The sequence below is a fragment of the Humulus lupulus genome, chromosome 8, assembly GCF_963169125.1.
Source record: "Humulus lupulus chromosome 8, drHumLupu1.1, whole genome shotgun sequence".
Lineage (NCBI taxonomy): Eukaryota > Viridiplantae > Streptophyta > Magnoliopsida > Rosales > Cannabaceae > Humulus > Humulus lupulus.
Genome location: NC_084800.1, coordinates 163,590,837 through 163,606,938, shown reverse-complemented (window position 1 = coordinate 163,606,938; position 16,102 = coordinate 163,590,837). Strand labels below are relative to the sequence as shown.

Here is a 16,102-nt window from a genome sequence, read left to right as displayed (position 1 = left end):
GGGGCCCTGTCAGATTCTGAGGAGGAAGACCCGGAACCATGTATTAGGAGGATCGCGGAAACGTCCCTCCCGGATAACTTCAAAATGCCTCACATAGAATTATATGATGGGAGGACAGACCCGCGTACCCACCTAGCTAAATACAATAAAATGATGCAAGTGGCGCGCGTCAGTGAGGACGCCAAATGCATGTGCTTCTCACTCACCCTTACCAAGTCTGCGGAGGACTGGTGGAAAAGATTAGCTCCCGGATCAATCCACAGTTGGAAGGAGCTACAGTCCGCGTTTAGGAGGCAGTTTATTGCTGCCCGCGACCACGACATGGAGGTTGGTTCCTTAACCAACATCAAACAGCAACCCACTGAGAACCTCAAAGCTTTCATTCAGAGAATGATGGAAGCTGCTGCAAAAACCAAGGTCAGCGATGACATGAAGCTGATCGCCCTTCAATCGGGCCTTACTGTCGGCTCCCTGCTATGGGGAGAAATGCAAAGGAGACGGGCAGAAACCCTGTCCGAATTCATGTCAAAAGCTCAGGGAATCATCAACCTTGAGGATGCCTACCAGCAAGCCTTTGGAGTTCCCCCGGCTCCAACCCCTTCCGTGACTGCGCCGAGCTTTGCTTCGCAAGCTCCCGCACCAGTCCTCACGCTTCCAGGAGCCCGATTCACTCCGAGTGTGTATGGGCCTTCTGCGTCTGTTCAGACGCCGGGTCAAACACATTTCTCTGGGTATGGAGCAGTACAAACCGGATGTAGTATCGCTCCTAGCATGCCGCAGCCGCAAGCGGAAGCCCCGGAACGAAGTTTGAGCCAATCGCGGAGCAAACGAAGCGGAAAAAACTCCAACCGGGGAGACCATTCAAAGAAACCCCGAAAGGATTATGAGCCCAAGTTCACGGAATATACCAGTTTGATAGACTCGCGAGAGAATGTCTATCGGGCGACCTGTAATATGGTCAACTACAGGAAGCCCCCGAAAGTGTCTCACGGAGGAAGGCGTCCGCGAGACTCCAATAAGAGGTGTGAGTTCCACGGAGACGTGGGGCACACCACGAATGAGTGCCTTCAGCTGAAGGATGAGATCGAGTCCCTGGCAAGAGCGGGACACCTCGGTCAGTGGGTGAGAATACCCATAATCTATCCCGGACAGGGGGTGGTTCACGGAGCTGCATATTCCCCGGGACAGAGGGGGGCCGCTAGCGCACCTGGAGCCGGTCACCCCCAAGCTCCCGGGTCTCAGTTCCCAGCACTTCCTGCTCCACCCGCTCCGGCGCCCATTGCCTTGTTGGCTCCAGGACCAGGCAACCCATATCCACCCGGCCTTGCTCCGCCACCCGTTGACGGACACGTCGCCACCATTTCCGGAGGACCACACCTTGCCGGAAGTACCCGCAACTCCCAGAAGAGGTACTTGAAGGAGTTAGAGCACGCCGAGGAGATGTGCGCTTTGGTCCAATCACCTGCTCAACGTCCCCGAATGATGGATCTTCCCATCACCTTCACGGAGGACGATGCTCGACATGTGCACTTCCCCCACAACGATCCCCTCGTAGTGGAAGCCCAGATTGCCAATAAGAAGGTCTCACGGATCTTGATCGATAACGGAAGCTCCGTGAACATCCTCTTCAAAGCGGCCTTCCACGCGATCGGATTGACCGAGACGGACCTGGCCCCATGCCCCATCCAGCTTCAAGGTTTCAATGGGGACGCACTCATGCCATTAGGCAAAATTCAACTTCCGGTCACCCTCAGAGGAGAAAGCGACGCTTGTGCCTTCAAGCATAGCACATTCGTGGTGGTCGACTGCCCCACGGCGTATAATGCCATCTTAGGCCGACCGGTCCTGATCGATTGTGGGGCCATAACCTCGATACGTCACTTATGCTTGAAGTTTCCCTGCGACGATGGGCGTATTGGCACCCTCCGAGGAGACCAGAGAAGTGCACGGAGCTGTTATAACGTCTCCGTCCGAGCCGTCTACACGGTCCGAGAGACGTTTGCTGCCATTCCTTTGGCGGAAGTATTGCCAGGAACTAGGGATGCTCAGGAGGCATACTTTGACGAACTAGACCCAAGAGTGGGAATCGAGAAAGCAATAGAGCCGATGGAGGAAGTCGAAGAGGTGATCCTCAATCCGGAGGAACCCACCAAGGTCATTCAGGTGGGGAAAAACCTGCCGTCGGCCGTTCGAGATAAGATCGTGGCCACTGTGAAGGATAATCAGGATATCCTAGCATGGTGCCACGCTGATATGACAGGGATTAATCCCAATGTTGCGTGCCACGCACTCAACATAGACCCAGCTGCAACTCCAATTCGCCAAAAGAGGAGGCCGCTGGACCCAGTGAGAGCCGAAGCCGTCAAAGCTGAAGTGGACAAATTGATGTCCATAGGCTTTCTCCAGGAGTCGCACTATCCCGTGTGGTTGGCCAACCCAGTTCTGGTCCCGAAACCCGATGGGTCCTGGAGAATGTGCATTGACTTCACGGACCTAAACAGGGCCTGCCCGAAAGATTGTTTCCCTCTCCCGCGAATCGATCAGATGGTGGACGCTACTTCCGGGTACGAACTCTTATCCTTCATGGATGCGTATTCCGGATACAATCAGATCAAGATGCATGTCGCGGACCAGGAACACACCAGCTTCCTCACGGATAAGGGTGTCTACTGTTACGTGGTCATGCCTTTCGGTTTGAAGAATGCTGGGGCGACTTACCAGCGTCTGGTAAACAGAATGTTCAAGGACCAACTGGGGAGGAACATGGAGGTGTACGTGGACGACATGTTGGTAAAGTCCAAGACCTCCGGGGACCACAGTAACGACCTTGAGGAAGCTTTCGCCGTGATCCGAAAGTACGGGATGAAGCTAAATCCAAAGAAATGTACTTTCGGGGTCTCGTCTGGAAAGTTCCTCGGTTTTATTGTCAGCTCCCGCGGCGTGGAAGCCAACCCTGAAAAAATAAAGGCGTTCATAGATATGCCTTCCCCCCGGAAGCATAAGGATGTCCAGAGCGTTACCGGAAGGATAGCTGCTCTCAGTCGCTTCGTATCCAAGGCCACCGACAAGTGTATCCCCTTCTTCAATGTTCTGCGAGGGAACAAGAAGTTCGAGTGGACCCCCGAATGCGAAGCGGCCTTCCAACACCTCAAAGAACATTTAACCCGAGCCCCCATTTTGTCCAAACCGGTCGAAGGAGAGGCGTTGTTCTTGTACCTAGCTGTGACTGAGCACGCAGTAAGTGCCGCTCTCGTCCGGGAAGATGGCCGTATCCAGCTCCCTGTGTATTACGTAAGCAAGAGGTTATTGGACGCTGAGTCCAGATATTCGATGATCGAGAAACTCTCCCTCTGCTTGCTGATCGCTTCACGGAAGCTGAGGCCATATTTCCAGGCGCACACCATCAAAGTACTCACCAACCACCCTCTCCGACAAGTCCTGCAGAAGCCCGAGTCTTCTGGCAGATTGCTTAAGTGGGCCATGGAACTAAGCCAGTTCGACGTCCACTACCAACCGCGTGTTTCCATAAAAGGTCAAGCTCTCGCGGACTTTATTGTGGAGTGCTCGGGAATGAATGACCTCCCAGAAGATCCTGTCCCGGAACTTCCCACCTGGAAGGTCTACGTAGACGGAGCCTCAAATGAAAAAGGAGCTGGAGCGGGGGTTATCCTAATATCTCCCCAAGGGCATCAGCTCCAGAGCGCCCTCCGTTTCGCATTCCCAGCATCCAACAACGAGGCAGAACACGAAGCCATGTTAGCTGGGTTACGACTGGCCAGAGAAGTCGGAGCCCAAAAAATCGAAGTGTACAGCGACTCCCTGCTTGTGGTAAACCAAATATCCGGGGAATACCAGACGAAAGGCGAAAGGATGGCTGCCTACGTGTCTCTCTCCCGCGGCCTACTGCAGCATTTCAAAGGCTACAAAATCCGCCAGGTCCCCCGGGACCAGAACTCACTTGCGGACACGCTGGCCAAGCTTGCAACGGACCCGGAGATTGAACAGTATGGCTTAGTCCCCATCGGGCACTTAGAAGCCCCCAGTACTGAGACGCGAAGGATAAACGCCATCATCGACCATTCCCACTCCTGGATAGGACCCATCCTCAGATTTCTCACCACCGGAGAACTCCCCACCGATAAAGCGGACGCAAGGAAGCTCCAGTATCAAGCTCCCCGATACGTGGTTATGGATGGAAAGCTTTACCGCAGGGGGTTGTCCATACCCTTCCTTAGGTGTGTTGCCGGAACCGAAGTCAGCACCATCATCCATGAGATTCACGGAGGCTTCTGTGGCGATCATACCTCCGGGCTGAGCCTCTCCAAAAAAATCCTTCGACAAGGATACTTCTGGCCCACCATGAAGAAGGATTGTGTGGATTATGTCAGGAAGTGTGAGCAGTGCCAGAGGTACGCCAAGGTTCCGCGAGCGCCGCCTACGGAAATTACCCTAATGACCAGCCCCTGGCCGTTCGCCGTTTGGGGCATTGACCTAGTAGGTTCCCTCCCCACTGGAAAGGGTGGAGTGAAGTACGCCATAGTCGCGGTAGACTACTTCACCAAATGGGCTGAAGCTGAACCTATGAACACGGTCACATCTAAAAAAGCACTGGATTTTGTCATCAGGAATATAGTGTGTCGTTTTGGGCTTCCACGGAAAATTGTGTCCGACAACGGAAAGCAGTTTGACAGTGAACACTTCACGAACTTCTGTGCTTCGCATGGAATTATCAAAAGCTTTTCCGCAGTCGCCAGACCACAGGCTAATGGACAAGTGGAAGCTGTAAACAAAATATTAAAGACCACGTTGAAGAAAAAACTCCAAGCCTGCAAGGCTCACTGGCCGGAAGAACTTCCGCGAGTACTTTGGGCTTATCGCACAACAGAGAGAACTTCGACGGGGCACACGCCTTATTCCATGACCTTCGGTTGCGAGGCCGTCATCCCAGTAGAAGCTATGATCCCCTCTCACAGGCAAGACACCTACGATCCTACCCGGAACCATGCCCTCCTCCAGGAGTCCTTGGACATGATCGAGGAGCTCCGGGAGCAGTCGCAGGTCCAACTAAAAATGTACCAAGGCAAGATAGCCCGACACTTTAACATGAGAGTCCAGAGCCGTACATTCGAAGTTGGAGATCTTGTCCTACGGAGAGTATTTCCTGCTACGCAGGACCCGGGAGTAGGAGTCCTCGGACCCAACTGGGAAGGCCCCTACGAAGTCCAACAAAAAGTGGGCCATGGGACGTATCACTTAAAGAGACTCGACGGATCTAACGTCCCGCGCGCCTGGAACGCGGAGCACCTCCGCCGTTACTACCAGTAGGCCCCGGACCATCCAGTCGGAAGTCCTTGGTGAAAATAACAAAAGCGAAAAATGTGGAAATAATCCTCCCTGTTGTAAAACTCACGCCTAGCAGGCTAATTCAATGAAACACGGAGAGATTCACTCCGCTTTTACTGCACTTTTTATCCCTGTGTTCAAAGCTGCGTTTTAACAAGTGACCACGCGGTCCGGAGACGTCCGGACCCCACGCTCACTTGGGGGGTATACATGGCTAAGGCATAACCATACGCCCCTTGAACAAAACGTACACAGAACACCACTTATGTGCTAGCATTGTGTTTGAAAATTTTAAATTGTTTGAAATGTTTAAATTGTTGAGCTTAGGTTTATTTGTTGCCATGAACATGCTTGCATTACGTGTCATATGTGCTTATGTGAAAATTGCCATGGAAATGCCTGCCATTATGTATCATAAGTATTATCTCCTGTGTAGCCCAGCGATGGACGGGACTGGGGGTCGAGGCACGTTCATAGAGCTACGCCAAAACACCCCCAACTCCCTGACAAGTCCTTTGCAGAATTCTCCGCGATCGCTGTAGAGCTTTGCTTCGCAAGCTCCAGCTCCGGGTCCCGCAAGGCGAAAGATGGCAAGATCCGCGAGCGCTGTAGAGCTTTGCTTCGCAAGCTCCAGCTCCGGATCCCGCAAGGCGAAAGATGGCAAGATCCGCGAGCACTGTAGAGCATTGCTTCGCAAGCTCCAGCTCCGGGTCCAGCGAGGCGAAAGATGGCAAGATCCGCGACGGTTGTAAGCCTTGCTTCGCAGGCTCCAACTCCGGATCTCACAAAATAATGCATGGCAAGCTCCATGGCCATTGCAAGTTTCAGCTCCAGAAGCAGACATACTTGATCCCCCCACTCACAGCCGGCTTTGCTTCGCAAAGCCCCTGCTCCAGGATCACACCTGGTGGGCGTGGCGATTTCCCCAACAGCAATAAGCCTTGCCTCGCAGGGCTCCATGCCAGGTCCCTGAAGTCAGCCACAATGAGGTTCGCAACAACAGTTAGTTTTGCTTCGCAAAGATCTAACCTTAAGTCTAGCGACGCTCACCAAAAGAACTCCCGTTCCAAACAATGGAACGACTCACCTTAGCAATCCCAGCGAACAGTATAACTACAAGTCCCTGGATTGACTATTTGCCTCAGGAAAGATAAAGTGCGGTGAAAGGAACCTGGCCGTTGGAACCAGGAAACCTTCGTAACCTAGAAACTACATGGGAACAAGACATCATCCGTTAAAGCTTCAAGTGGGAGGTGCATAGGTTTTGGCCGTTGGAACCAAAACCCCATACGCCCCTACAACAGTTTCTACCGTATAAATGTCTACCCTAAGCGCAAGGATAAATAAAGAACTCGGCAGAAAAGAAAGGAGAATGCTATGATTATGGTAAAAATGTCCGCAATGAAAAACTCAAAATGAAAAATAAGTAAAGATAAAACCCCTTCAAACATTGGGGGTAACTACAGCGTCCACGACCGCAGCTTCGGGGGCATCTGTTTCAGCTGAGGCTGGCGGAGTCGGCTCATTGGAAGGAGGAATTTGGTCATGAGAAGGTTCAGAAGTCCCCGCCTCTCCGGGATATCCCGCCTCAGGAGCTTCAGCACGATCGTCAATGTTATAAGTTTGGACATACGCCTCTGGGCCCTGATCCCACACGAGTAGCTTCTCCCTCATGGCTTCGGCATCATCTCCCAGATAGCCTAACACCTCCGGGTTCACTTTCCAGAGTTGATGCATGAGGACCACATGCGATATATTAATAGTCCTGTTCAGTATCACCTCAGCATCCTCCTTCTCCTTCAACCGCTCCGCCTCGGAGGTTGCCAGCTGTGCTTTCGCGGCAGTTAGTTGGGCCCTCAATTTTTCCATTTCGGCCTTGGAGGCATCCCGCTCCCCCTTAAGAGAATCTATCGCCTTGCGCTGCTCCCTATTTTGGTTCAGCACGGATTGCTTCTCGGTCACATGCCCCCTGGCAGTGAATTGCAAAGCCCCGATCTCTTTATCCTTCTCGGCGAGCCCCAACTGAAGCATAGACACGAGATCCCTGCTCCTCTTATGGAGTTGCTCCTCGTCGTGCAGCTTACTCTGAAGAGTGGAATATTCCTCTTGCCGCTTAAGGAGGAGATCGTTCTTTGATTGCAAGCGGGCTTCCAGGGTATCTTTCTCCACCTTGGCTTGGGACAGCTCTTCCCGGAGCTTGGAGTTTTCGGTCTTAATCCCATCCGACCGCTGTCTAAACTCATTCTCTGCCTTGGCCCGGTACTCTTGATATTTGGCAAGATATTTCTTCTCCGCCTCTTCTTCAGCCGTGCGCCGGGCCTGATCAATCTTCTCCGAAGCCCCCAAGGCCTGTTGGGTCAGCTTCTGTTTCTCCGCCTCCAAGGCCTGGCGAGCCAGCTGGCTCTCCTCCAGCTGAACCAGAGCTGCACCAACCTCCCGGAACGAGCGTTCCGCGATCATAGAGGCCTGCAAGGAAAGACAACCGAATGAGCTAAAGCCGGACCAAAAGAGAGGTGATCCCAAAAAAAAAAAAAAAAAAAAAAAAAAAATAACAACCGACGGCTTACCCCGGACAGTTGCTGCTTCACAGCGTGTGTCAGCAACAGCGGATCCTTGCTGCTACTGATGGCCCATTTCTCAGAATTGAGCTCGCATAAGCTCAAGGCCATGTCCTCCATCATCTCAGCTCCGAACGGCGCCAATGCACGTCCAAGCCTAGGCACCAGCCTCTTCTCCAAGGCTGGACCATCCAGAACCGCTCCGGCCGGGTGAGGAGATCTCACCCCCTCGGCCAGCTCAGCCCTCTTCACGGCAGACAAGTTATCTGCCCTTCCCTGAGTAACGGCCTTCTCCGCCTCTAGCCGCCTCTTCAAAAAACTATCGGCCCGTCTTACACCCTCCAGGAGGGCAGCGGGAAAACTGGTCGGCTTCCGCGGAAAGTGGAACTTCAGGCCAGGCAGGGGAAGATTGGTTGTCTGAGAAGACGGAGACCCCGGAAGGGTGGACCCCCTTTGGACTGGAGGAGGAGGCAGCCGGGATATTAAGGCCCCGGTCTGTTGCTTTTGCTGCTGCGGTAGCAGAAGTAATTGCCCTTGTTGCTGCTGCTGGTTTGGATGTTGCTGTTGCTGCTGCTGCGGCGTTGATGATTGTCTCTCTTGTTCCTGTTGCTGCTGTTGTTGTAGTTGTGATTGCTGTCGTTGCTGTTGTTGTTGCCTTCGACCGGGAGAAGAGTGTCTAAGGCGTTTGTTCTTAGCACCCTCAGCATCTCCTCCGGGACGCTTGCTCACCCCAGTTGTCCTCACGGGGAACACAAGCCCTTCCCCGTCGCTACTGCTACTCGAGACCATCATAGTCTCGGAAGGCCCTTCAGCAGGGGACTTCTCTACCCTCGGGGACGCTTGCGCCTCGCCACTTGTCTTCTTGGGGGAGGCAGCCTTACCTCCCCTACCAGCCTTGGGCTTCCGTCCTTTCCCCGTGGGCGGGTCCTGGCTGGTGGCAGCCTTCTTAATAAGCAAAGTAACCCTCCCCAACATCTTGGCTTCGGGATACTCTGCAAGAAACGTACAAAGCAAGGTTAGCGAACCAACAAGAAATGAGAAAGAAGATAAGCGGAAGACAAGACAATCAGCAACACAAAAGTACAAGCAAGCCCGCCAGCAGGGAACAAGAAACAAGAAAAAGAAAAGTTTGAAAGGGACGACCATGCACGAGAAACGTGGATGGCCTTCCCCGAGCAAAACAAAACATCGCTTCCTGCTCCAGGAAGCTCCCGTACTCCTTGAAGTCCGGGAAGAACATGCTGAGAGAAGAAGGGTCAACCATGATGACACCTTCTGGCAGACTACCATCACTCAGACACCAGAGGAGCTCATCTACCCTATCACAGTACCTGTCGAAAGGTATCCTACGCGGATCTAGCCTAAGGAAACGAGGATCAAACCCCATCTGAGAGGTTTGGGAAACTTCAGACAGGCTGGGGGTGTGGATCAATCGAAAACTAGTCTTACCTCTCCCGGAGGAACTAGCCCCCGGAGCCCCTTCGTTAGGGTAAGCCGCGGCGTGGCGAGCCTCGATCTCCTCTCCCTCCGGCTGGGGGTCGGGGAACCTCTCCTCCCAACTAGGAGATAGAGTATTTTCGTCCCGAGCGGCTTGGGTGATCACCTTAGACAGCTCCAGGGCAATCTGCTCCCGGATGTCAGCCGACACCTGAGTCTGCCCCCTACCACTTACTGGCTCAATATTCTGGAAGGAGGCGAGTAACCCATACTCCCTCAACGATTCGGAGGTCACAAGTCCCTCCACTCTCAACTCTTCCTCGGAAAGCCCTTCGTAGAACTTGGACCTCCTTATCATCTCCGCGCAGCGAGGTGTCCGCGGAACGACTTCTGCAAAAATCAAATACGAGCGTTAGAGATCCTCCCAAAAGGCAAATCAAACACAAAGAAACAAAGTTGAAAAGGAAAAGAGGAAACACTTACCAGGGATTTTGAAATCCAAAGATAGAGCTGGCACCCTCTTCAGCGGGAAGCCAGTCGTCAGGAACCAGTATTCCCGGAGGTCTGGAACCCTCGCGGTATGACAAGTGGGGCACATCACATCCGGGTGCCTTTCTAGCCTATAAAACCCCACCTTGTCTGAATGACCCCTCATAGGCTGAGACTTCAACCCATAAAAGTACAGCACCTCCTCCGGGGTAGGAGCTTCCAGCCTCCGGGACTTGCAAAAGATGAACCACCCCGCTAAGAGCTTGTAACTGGGAGGAATTAACTGGAAGGGGGCAATCCCCGCCTTCACACAGAAATTGGCGAAGTAACTCCTTAGGGGCAAGTGCGCTCCGCACACTATGTGTGCCCAACTCCAGGCACCAAAGCCTTCGTGGCTCTGGCTAGCTGACTCGCCCAGCACCGACAGACGGTGCCACATCAGACCTGGGATGTTCTTCAGGCCTGCCTCAGAGGAATACAGCTCTAGCATGCCATAATTCCTGAAAAGGTTCGGTTTTTGGTCCATCTCCCAGATGGAACTATTGGAGGTTGGTGGGCTAGCCGCGACCGCTTTCGCTTTTCCTTTCCCCTTTCCACCCGCGACAGGAGAGCCTTTCTCTTGGGCAGAATCAGCCTCCCCCGCAGCAAGGAGTTGTTCCTTCGAGATGTTCGTCACTGGACAAAAGAAAAGAAAGAAGAAAACACTCTAAGCAGTCAGCACCCTTGTCATACCCTAGTGGTATCAAAGGCGTCGGGGAGACCCTCCTCGAAAACTGCTTGGAGAGGCTCCCACCGAGCTTACCGAGGGGTTGGCACCATGCCACCCGAAGGACAGCAAGGAACCAGACTCAGACCCCGAGCCTAAGCCCACCAAAAGAAGTGTTTTTCCAGAGAAAGACACCCTAAAGGCGTTCATGCTTATGCCCTAAAACAGCAAAACACGGGACGACTTTCCAAACGCAAATCGCCAAAACATGCAGAAAAGGCTACTTATCGACTCACAATCAATCACATGCCTACCAAAGCCCTATTCACAAATGCACATAAGCAATAATGGCAGAAACCTCTACTCTAACAACTACCAACAACCTAAGGTTTGGGAGGAAAGAGCAAAGTAGAAATACTTACTGATGTTCGGGTAGTTGGAGGTTGAGGGAGTAACTGGATCACTGCACAGCACGATCGCGAGAAGTAAAAGCTGCAAAGACGAACGGCGATTCAAACCAGGAACTTCGGGAGTAGACCCACTGCCAAATCAAAAAGAAAAGTTTCCAGATACTTACCAAAAGAAATGGCAAGTTCGGGGGAACGTAAGCTGGGAAGCCTGAGAGTTCGAAGGTTTGGAAATCTGAAAATCCTAAAGATGGAGAATCTAAAAGCGTAAAGAGGAAGAAAGGTCCTTTCCCTCGTTTTTATAGCAGGGAAGAGGCCGTTTCGAATTCCTCAAGTGGACGGTCCCGATCTTCCCATTCCGTGTGCATCAGATCCAACGGCTGGAGAGGAAGCGACGATCCTATTTATTACTCCTCGGATGGGAATAAAGTATTTATTTCCCATCATTACACCACCTCGGGCCCGGAGTACCATTAAAAACCGTCAAATCATTAGTTAGATGACTGACGCACGCATACTCAACCAGTCGCCTCACGCACACGTCTTGGTCGCAGAACCAGTCCCAGAATGACACGTGGTCCTTGCCGCACTTGAGTACTTGATCTCAAACAGAAGAAATTCTCTTTCTTTTCCATACTAACACTCAGGCGGGAAAAAGGAACCCTTCCGGGAACACAGAAGGTGCCCCCTCGCCTAATCTAAGAAACCGATTGTACAAGCTCCCGGATCCCTCAAAGCTCCGTGACCTTGGGGGGTAAATGTTATCCAGATTTCCGGATAGCGTTTAGATTGATGGCCTCGGGGAAACAGAATTATCGATGTCCTTCACGATAGGTGACCAGAGCTCGCGGATATACAGAAAGGCTTCACCTCTCCCGCTTGGTGTCCGGATTACTCTTCCAAGCAAACACCATACGGAAACTCGTCAACTCTCCCGGAGCTCCCGAAGGAGTATCCATCGGGGAAGCTCCTTCCAGGAGAAGCTCTTCGAGTGGTCTCCGCGGAAGCAGTTCCGTGCCTCGCACGGAACAAAGCCAAACGGTCGAGTCCTGGAGGAGGCATATTTGGAATGATATCCGCCTGACACAGGATCCCGCCTGACACGCCCGTCAGGTCAAAGCCGCACACATCCCAGCACGCCTAAGGGTACCTTTTCGCCTACTGTTCCGCTGACAACTTGGAAAAGACGGCTGACTTTGTGTGTTCCCCATACTTTCACGTAAATATACCCACATAGAGTCTTGTAGCCATGCTACTATAGTAATTGTATCCCTATTTATGGCTGGTGTAATTAAAACTCATGTACGTAGAGAAAAACCCTAATCCAAAACCCTAGCTATAAAGACCCCTTCATTTTACAAGAGGAGGGACGAACAAATGATATAGCAAAAAACTCTACTAAAATCTCTCTAGCTTCATCTTCTTCAAGAGAACCCGAGAGAAACATTGTGAGCGTGTGAAGTTCTTATGCACCAGCCATCTTACTGTAATCTTTTCCAAGTATAATAACATCGACTCGTGGACTAGGGCTTGTTAACGCCTGAACCACGTAAAAACACTGTTTGTTTAGTTACATTTCAGTATTTCTACAGTTCTTATCTTTTTATTATTCTGTTAGTTATTCGTTTCCGAAAAACTCGGTAAACATATATATTTATTCTTATTTCTATTTTTATTTCTTTTTTCCATTTTCCTCTCTTTTGGTTTTAAAAAAACCACATATATATTTATATAATTATCTTTTTTCTTTTCTTTTCTGTTTAGCTAATTCTAACTCCATTTTTCTTTCTTAATTTCTATTCTATTTTTTTTAGTTTAATACATATTTGAAAAAAAAAATATTAAGCTTGCTATTCTATCTTCACTTTAATTATCTTTTCTTTATTTTATTTTTGTGTTGTTTATTTTGTTGCTTAGTTTAGGCTTTTCCTTTTTCTTTGCCTTAGTTTTCCTTAGAATTTAGGTTTCCAAAAAAAAAACAACAACATAAAATTGCATAAAATTGTTCATATAATTTCAATCATAAAATGCTTAGTATTGGGAACAATTGTGTAATATTACAAATGGTAGAAACCGATATTGTTTTGTCTAGAAAGATTGGTTGTTAAATAAGGTTTGTGATAGCGTTACCCTCCACACTTACCTGGGAACCTCGGGGAGTTCTGTCTAGGCAAGTGTGGGTCTAAAGCGGTACCTTGGCAACCTTCCCAATCGGCCTGGGAACATTTCGAGTATCTACTGTTGCACTATTACATTGTTGAACTTATTACTATAAGAAAAACAAGCTTGTTCTGTCAAAATAAGCAATTTCACTCTGCTTAAAGGTTGTTTGGTCGAAAAGGTTGACTTGTGATCCACCATATTTACTCAGTAACCTTGGAGAGTTCTAGTAAGGTGTTGGAGATCACCCGAAAACCTCCAAATCTACATGGGAACAAGTTTAACAAAAAAAAGACATAAAATAAATCTAATTCTGATTTCCAAGAGTGGATGAATCATCACGAAACTTCCAGTGACACTTCTTCCAATTCATCTACCACTCCTACTTGAACTCCTTCCACCAATCCTGCTTCCCCACAAACTTTCGTTGATAATAATCCATTTGCAATGGCTCACAATGATGAAATCCAACCAAGAACTCTCAATGACTACCTCCATCCTACTCGCACTTCCACGCCTTCATGCATTATCTTCCCTCCTAATATGCCCGCATTAGACTTTAAACCTGGCATCATTCAACTCTTGCCCAAATTTCATGGAATGGAAAATGAAAGCCCATACGTGCATATCAGAGAATTCGAGGAGGTAGTAGCCACGTTCTATAACCAAGCTGAAAATGACGGTATTGTGCGACTGAAGTTCTTCCCTTTCTCCTTGGAGGACAAAGCCAAAAGCTGGTTGTACTCTTTGAGACCTAGGTCTATTGGAACATGGGAGGAGATGACCAAATCTTTCTTTCTGAAGCACTTCCCCAGCCATAAGACCAACAGTCTAAAACGAAAGATTTCCACATTTTCCCAAAAGGCAATGAAACATTCTATCAAGTCTGGGAAATATTCAAAGATCTGTTGAATCAGTGCCCACACCATGGCTATGAGAATTGGCGTTTGGTCAGTTACTTCTGCGAAGGCCTCATGAGTCGTGAGCGCCAGTTTGTAGAAATGCTATGCAATGGTGAATTCCTTGAAAAAGAGTCAGATGATGCTCTTGAATATCTCAAAGAAACCGTGAAAAAGTCTCACACCTGGACTGGTCCAAGTGCTACTGATAGCACCAACCGACACAAACCATCCGGGATTTATCAACTTCGAGAAGAGGATAGTGTTAAGGCCCAACTCAAAGCTTTGAAAAAGCAATTTGATGTCTTAATGACGAAAAATGGCCAAAAATCGCACATGATCGCTCAAGCAGAACCGAAAGAACCATGCTTTGTTTGTGGAGGGACGAAGCATTTAGCTAAGGACTGGTTAGCTTTTAATGAAATGAGGGGGGTTTATGAGGAGCAATGCAATGCCTTAGGGGCATATAACAAGCCATTCTCCCATACGTACAACCTTGGTTGGAGAAACCACCCAAATTTCAGTTGGAGAGATTCAACCCAAGCTCAATCGTCTGGAGGCCAATGGAGAAATGAGCAACAAGTTCAGCCATGAAAGGCGTGCACCTCAATACAATGCTCATCCACAACAAAATTCTCTTGAGAATACTCTTCATGCATTCATTGAGGAACAATCCAAGCTAAATCGCCAAATGATGGAGGAAATCAAGGAAATGAAATGTCAATTCTCAAAATTGATTGAATCCTTGGCCATTCTGGAAAAAGGAAAACTTCCTTCCCAACTGAAATTCAATGTGCAATGCCAGCACATGGTCCAATCTTCAAATTCTAATGATCAAAATGTCAAGGAAGTAAATGGCATCACGACGAGAAGCGGTAAAACTTTGCCAGACCCACCCATAAAATCCAACTCTCCCAGTATTCCAAAAGTTATTTTCGAAAATCCACCACTCAATGCCACTCCAAAGGTACCATTTCCCCAGGCTTTGAAACCTGTTGGGAAACATCCTAATAACCGAGCTGAAATCCTTGAGCACTTGACACAAGTGAAGATTAATCTTCCTTTGCTTCACATCATAAAAAGAGTGCCCGCTTATGCCAAAATCATCAAGGATCTTTGCACTGCAAAAAGGAAGCATCATGTCAAGAAGTCTGCCTTCTTGACTGAGCAAGTGAGTGTGGTGATTGAACAAAAGGCACTACCAAAATACAAAGATCCCGGTTGTCCCACCATTTCTTGCCAAATTGGGACCCATGAAGTCAGCCAAGCCTTACTTGATCTTGGCACGAGTGTAAACTTCATGCCTTACTCGGTATACTCGCAACTCGGTCTTGGAGAAATGAAGCCAACATCTGTTGTGCTACAGCTTGCTGACCGCTCCACCAAAAAGCCTAAGGGTATTGTTGAGGATGTTTTAGTTCAAATTGAAAAATTCTATTACCCCGTGGATTTTCTTATTCTTCATACCCAATTTGTGGTAAACATGGAGTCTAAAATTCCTATTATCCTCGGAAGACCATTCCTTTCTACTGCAAATGCTTTGATCATTTGTTGGAATGGTCTAATGAAGATATCGTTTGGACACATGACTCTTGAAGTCAATATCTTCCACATTGGGAAACAACCCCGAGAAGATGGTGAATGCTATCAAACATTCATGATTGACACTATAATTCCAGAGGAAGTTCAATTGCAAAGAAACTTTGATAATCTTGATGAACTCCTCCTTCTGTTTGACAACGAAAGTCCGAGTTCTATTGAGTATACTCTTGCAATATCAAATCGCATAGACTCACGCAATAGAAGGACTCAGTTTTGGCAACCTCACTTTGAAGAGTTACCTCGTGAGAGGTCATAACCAAAGACTTCAGCCGAAGAGGTTCCAATTTTTCAATTGACCCAACTTCTCGAGGGTTTGAAACATGCCTTCTTGGGAGACCGTGAAACCTTTCCAATTATCATCTCATCCAACCTTCAAAATTCTCAAGAATTACAGTTATTCGAGCTACTGTAAATCTGCGATAGGTTGGACGCTTGCTGATATCAAAGGTATCAGCCCTTTAATTTGCTCCCATCGAATCAATCTGGAGGACAAGGCTATCC

General features: G+C 49.3%; 1 non-coding gene across 1 annotated transcript; it reads right to left on the bottom strand.

Annotated features, from left to right (window-relative positions):
- Window positions 1–13,928: 13,928 nt before the first annotated feature.
- LOC133799086 (small nucleolar RNA R71) lies at window positions 13,929–14,034 on the bottom strand. The gene has a single exon (XR_009876290.1). It is a non-coding gene; the product is annotated as a small nucleolar RNA R71 (small nucleolar RNA).
- Between the last annotated feature and the right edge of the window lie 2,068 nt (window positions 14,035–16,102).